We start from the raw sequence: 6,000 nt of genomic DNA on the forward strand, positions 1-6,000 counted from the left end.
TAATAGTAAGTCCCCGAGCACAAGCTATCCCACACAGGCCTCATTTATCTTGTGCTCCCAGGTATTACGGTCACATTTCTGAAACAGCTTTCTGCATAACACAACTGTAACAACAGTTATTTCACCTTTTAATATCACTAAACAAACACTAATCAAGAACAAAACAAGCAAGCTATAGCTTGATATCTGAGTTCCAAGTTGCTATCTATCTCCTTCAATTTCTTCCAGTACTTTATTTCATGCATCTGTTCAGAGAGATCCCAAGGCTGAGATTGCCACTTAATCCTCAGCTTATTACAGTCAAAGCAGAAATTCCCTTGAAACCCCTTGATATGCAGGACTTCATATCAAGCCCATGTCTTCTGTTGAAGTGTCACATAGAAAAGATGCTTGTACCAAGAGACATGAAAAGTCAGTTCAGTCAAAGGGAAACAAATTAGTCCACACCATCTTTAAAGTTAATGCATTTTTCCTTGGAATATAATTAAGCTGTGTGCACAGATAAACATAGACATCAAAGATTGCTTATTAACCTGACATGTGGTGTCAACGAGAACGCCCTTCCCTGTCAGATCTACTCTCTATCTCAACATTGAAGTGGGGACACTTCAGATAGCTGAAGTTCAATATCCCAGGGCTCACAACCCCATGAGTCATTTTTTTGTAATAGAGGCAGTACCATCCTGTGATTCAATTTATTAGCAATACAGGGACTTATGATAAGCAACACTTCATGCTACTTTGAGTCTATGAAGCAGTGAATCCAACAACAATATCTAACAGACAGCATGTTTACTGCTTGCCCTGCCCTCATCCAGTCACAAGTCACGATGCAGAGTCATCGATTCTTGTGGAAGGCAAGGACTGACTTGAAGCTCCAGCTCTATAGAAGAGTGTGTAAGGATCTCCACTTTCATTTAAAAAGACTCTTATCTCTTTAAAACTCTGACTGTTATGCCCTAAACAGTGAAACACTAGGGAAAAAACAAGAAAAGTAAATTTTCAAACAAAAGAACAAAATTGTATTTAAGTTGATGCTGACATACTGCAGCTAGTCAGGGAAGAGTTGTTATAAGAAAATTCTACCTTCCTAAATGCGTATGCCAGTATCAGCTACAGGTGATGGGATTACATTTCAGACCAAAACTTTAGCAAAATTCAAGGACGTGAAGTTTGGGGCCTATCATTAATTAATATCAGGCTGAGTTTTGAAGTTTAAACACCGAGTTTTAAACACTTCTCAGTTTTTCTCGTGTTATTTCAGAGTACTTTTATTTAATCAATATTAACTAACGGCACAAATCTTGTCATTCAGTTGTTTGCAGAGCAGACCCGCATGATCTAAAAAGACCCTGAACACCTGCTTTGCATTTTTTAATTTCACAGAATTGCAGTCAAATGAAGCCTGAAAAAGCTGAGATATTACCCACCATCAGTAAGCACTACCTTAAGAGATATCTCCCTTGAGGAATAAAAGCATTCCACTGCCTACACTCCAAAGAGAGCAGGGAGGTTTTTAGCCAGACTCAAAGAGGTATTTAGGAACCTGATATTTATTCCTGTTTGTCTTCATATTACCGTGCCAAGTAAAAAACTCCCTTGCCAGCTATACCTTCTGTTAACATCCCTGGAGCTCAAGAATTTTCCCTGTTACAGTGTGGCTTTTTCCTTTCACGTGCCTGAATTGCCAGGATTCACATTTAGCTCACAATCCTTAAGTGGACAAGTACAATGCAGCTGTAAAGGGACCCTTTCTAAGGACATCATTGCACCTATACACATGGTAGAACAAGTTTGCCAGGACAGGTCATAGCTGTGTCACGAAAACCCATCTACAGTTGACAAGGACTAACAGTTAAAAAAAAAACAATTCAAAAGAAAAATCCAGTATCTTGTCATTGCTACAAATGATCTGGGATTTGCCCTACCAGCCGCATCAAGGAATACGTTATTCTGAATCAGGATGAGTGATCATCACTTTTGCTTGGTTTCAACGGAATTATGCTTATATGATGACATTCAATAAGTCTTGAAACTGGTGGCCAATTTTGTCAAAATAAAAAAGATCTAAAGACACTAGCTGAGATCACAGCCCTGCTGTACTTGATGTACTTGCGCAAATGTGTGCCTGGCAGAACAAAGACAGGAGCTGTGCCCTGGAGATGCAGAGACGTAAAAACAAAGCGCTTTGTGACCAGCACAACTCAGGAAATCAGTTCTCCCACAGAACTGTGTCCCTTGGTTGATTAAATGTTTACACTGAACTGTACTAAGGTTTTCTGTTTCCATGTTCAAAATGCGGTGTATCAAATCAGAGTGTTACCTGCACAGTTCAGGGGCATTCACCCAGAAAATCCTTCTCCTTTTCTCTTTACAACTTCATTTACACCAAATATCTTATTGCCAAATGGAGGCAGTCACATATGAATGTATCACTTAGTCACTAAGCTAAAAACTAGAGAAAACTGGCAAGCGTCTGACTCTAGACTTGCTTTTCCCTATTGGTCTGTTTCTATGAAATTTGCAAGAACTCAATTACCCTGGAGCTGTTCTCCTCACATCACACTTGGTTGAAAGTGGGAAATGGCAATAAAATATTATTTAAGGGACAAATACCAAGATGCATGTGTGTACACATATTGAGGGATGGCATAAACCTTGTTTCCAACAGAAGCTATGCTAAAGGATGAAGGCTAGTTATCTTTTTGAAGCTGCGATGCAGATGCTAGGTTTGGAGTGTCCCCCCAGGCAGCGGCATTGCTCTTCAAAGTCATGTGCATGCAGGCACAGCCACATCCTGAGGCTGACCATCCACAAGTGTGGATGTGAAAAAACGAGTTTTTCATGGTGATTTGGGAGCCACAGATAACTACAGGGGCACAGAAAAGTGGCTTACATAAGAGGAAAAGCTAGACACTCTTTTCAATGAGTGCACGAAGAACACACAGAGAACACAGGCACCAGAAACAGACTTGGAAGCATGGTAAAAGTCTTGACCAGGATGGGAGGGAAAGGAGGAGCAGTGAAATACATGGCTGAAGGAAAGAACTGGAACTATCAGAAGCAGGAATACAAGTGAGGCAAGCACCACAGCACCGCACCCTGAATGGCAGCTAATTCTGCCTTCCTTGGGAATTCAAGAGGACTCCGGATCTGATGAATCAAGAAGAACATGATCACAGCACTGGGTGTAGGGGAAAGCTGTTTTTATAGAGAGACCATCAGCTTTGTCAGACTCCACTTCCTGACAGCTAGTTTGTAGGGAACAATGTTGCCATGACTCACCAAAAGATGCTTGCTTCTCGTTGAAATAAAAGTCGCCAGGGGACTGACTGCAGCAAGTTACATTTCCTTGAGATCCAACTGGCTCACACACTTGGCAACCACGGAGACTGTGCCAAGCTGATGTGCATTTCAACAACCCACAGATTTGAGGCAGTTTTAGAAAAAGAAGGAAAACAGTTGAAGGCAACGAATCAGTTTTTAAAGTTTTGTTGCATTTTTTAAATTCTTTCCACAGAAAACAACCACTGCATACAAAGATTTTCAAATGGCATGCAGCATGCCAAGGGCTTAAAAGTAACATGCAAAAGTAGCAGTAAGGAGCTGGTAAGAGCAACATAGTAATATTATTTTTCATTAATGATTTAAGAAAGCCAGGTTTAGATTTGAGGCAAAGGAGAAGGCAGGCATCCTGCTCTGATGAACTTGCAGAAGAAAGCAGTGTCTTGCAACCATCATTTTCACAATTAATCATCATATACATCCATAATTCCTGCAGATTTCAGTCTGTTAACCTATTTGAGTAGACCTGTTTCTAGGAATAAAATTTTCCTGGACAAAGATCTAAATTCACACAGGTCAAACCAATAAGGATTTGGGAATAAAAGAGATGTCAGACACAAGCATATGAAAAACCAAAGCCTTACTACACATTGAGGTGGGGAGTGTTTACATACAGAAGTCACACACAATCTAAAAACGAGGGTAGAGGCTCTTATCGAAAAACTGGGAAACTGTCTAACTGTTTAGGAAGAAAAAGGGAGACAAGGTCAGATCTACTTAAAGGGAATCAGAGTCAAACTAGGATATATTTAATAGACTTGAAGGAGAGAGAGGTGGGGAAGAAGAAGAGAAACAAGGAGCTTGCAAACTGCAGTAGAGTCCTGGCAGTGGGGACCTAGAGATGAAGAAATTTGGCAGTAATGCTGAGCAACCGGCTTTGGCAAGAGCCTGACATCTGGGAAGGAAAAGTTGCAGAATGCAGATGAACGCTTCCACCAGGCTGCTACTCCTTCACAGATGCGATTTTAAAAAAGAAGTTAAAGAAAAGGTTTTACCCGTTTAGCTTATACTATTTAGGGAGGCAAGCTGCAATTACCGCAGCTACTTCATTATATCTATCAGTAGCGCGTAGGGAGCTGTCACACTGCCCAGGGAGCTACCTCGGCCAGGGTAAGCCCTGCCTCCCGCTGTACCCCTCGCAACCGTTACACCGCGTGGAGGCACCACCAACCTGCGCGGCGGGGGACGGCGGCGGCCGGCTCGGGGGACAAGCCAAGGCGCGGCGGCTCCAGGCGGGCGGCGGCGGGGCCGAGCGGGGGCCGGGCGCCCGCTGCCTTGGCGGCGTTTCACCCCGCCTCGCGGATCCCGGAGGCGGAGGGACGCGGGCCGCGGACGGGGGGGGGCAGCGCCAAGCAACAGGAGGCGGGTCTGGGCGCCGGGCGGGCTGTCAGTGAGGCGAGCGGAGCCCAGCCGAGCCTCCCCTGCGCTGCGCTGCGCTGCCCTCCCTCCGCGGCGGGACGGGACGGGACGGGACGCCGCAGTCCCAGGACGCCGCTGCCACCTCACCGTTATTTCCGCCCCCCCCCCCGCCCCAGCTCCCCGAGCACCGGCCACAGGCCCCGAGCAGCGCCGCAGGCCCCTTCCCGCGGGCCGGCGACCCACTCACCGCTGCGGCACCCGCCGCTGCTGTTTCCCCCGCGGGCAGCCCAAGGGGCCGCGGTGCCTCTTCCCCGCCCCGCGCTGCCGCCGCTCACTCACTCGGGCGCTCACCCACCCTCGGCGGGGCCGCCCGGCCCCGGCCCCGGCGCTGGGGGGGCTGCGCGCAGGGCCCGCCCTCGCCGCCGCGGCCCGGCCCGGCGGGTGGCGTTATGTAACCCGGGCCGCGGCCGGCGCCGCCGTCCCGCCCTGCGAGGAACCGCCGTGAGGGGAGCGCGCGGGCGTCCCGGCGGGCCCCCTCCCGGACCGGGGACAGGCTGGCCCGGCCAGCTTCAGGCTCTCGTTGCGCGGCGGCAGGCGGGTGGCGGTTGCCGTGGCCACAGGCACCAGGTGAGCAGCGGCACTCTGCTGCTAGAAGCGAAAAAGCTGCGTTTCTCACCATATCATGTTCTGGGGGACTTGGAGCTGTGGGAGTCACCAAACACCAGGAGATGGGTGACAAACCCCAGACGATCTTTACACGTGCCGGTAGCCCCAGCGATCCATGCCAACACATGGGCAAGTGTCTCAATGTTTCTTTTGAACGCCCAGAAAGCAAGAAGGCAGCCTGCATTTCAGCAGTTACATGTACATGAACCAACCCCAGCTCGTCGCAGTTAGTATGAACAGGAACTCATTTGGATGCATGCACTGCTGTAACTGACATTTTGGAAAAAAAAAAACCCAACACCAAGAAGTTCGGAAACAAGACTTGTTTCCACTGTAGTCCAATTCAGGTGATTCTTTCCTCTGTAACCTGTCCCAGCAAAAAATCTACAGCATATGCTCAGGTTATGGAAAAATCAGTTAGAAACAAAAGGAGCAGCAGCAGTGGTGTGTTGCCAGCCACAGTGTCAGTTCTGTAGCCCAGCAAGAGAAGCCTGAGAGTCGTCACCATCTTGCGCTCCATCTGCGGCATCACGAAGTTATAGCCACGTGAAAGCCAGTGCGTTGAGCCACAGGGAGGGAAGGAGGAAATAATGAACAGCTTCTTCATATTTGAACAATAATATAATGTAA

The 6,000-nt window shown here is 47.4% G+C and overlaps 1 protein-coding gene across 6 annotated transcripts in view; it reads right to left on the reverse strand.

Moving 5' to 3' along the window:
* SYNE3 (spectrin repeat containing nuclear envelope family member 3) overlaps nt 1-5,071 on the reverse strand; it is a 69,722-nt gene extending 64,651 nt beyond the window's left edge. For 5 of the 6 annotated variants that reach the window (XR_011047940.1, XM_068397984.1, XM_068397982.1 and 2 more), the window contains exon 1: nt 4,952-5,071. The gene's annotated coding sequence lies outside the window, so the exon portion shown is untranslated. Of the gene's footprint in view, nt 1-3,285; nt 3,391-4,951 lie in introns of those variants that run through there. The other variant, XM_068397987.1, reaches the window with a different exon arrangement.
* Between the last annotated feature and the right edge of the window lie 929 nt (nt 5,072-6,000).

This window comes from Nyctibius grandis, chromosome 4 (assembly GCF_013368605.1).
Source record: "Nyctibius grandis isolate bNycGra1 chromosome 4, bNycGra1.pri, whole genome shotgun sequence".
NCBI classification, from domain to species: Eukaryota; Metazoa; Chordata; class Aves; order Nyctibiiformes; family Nyctibiidae; genus Nyctibius; species Nyctibius grandis.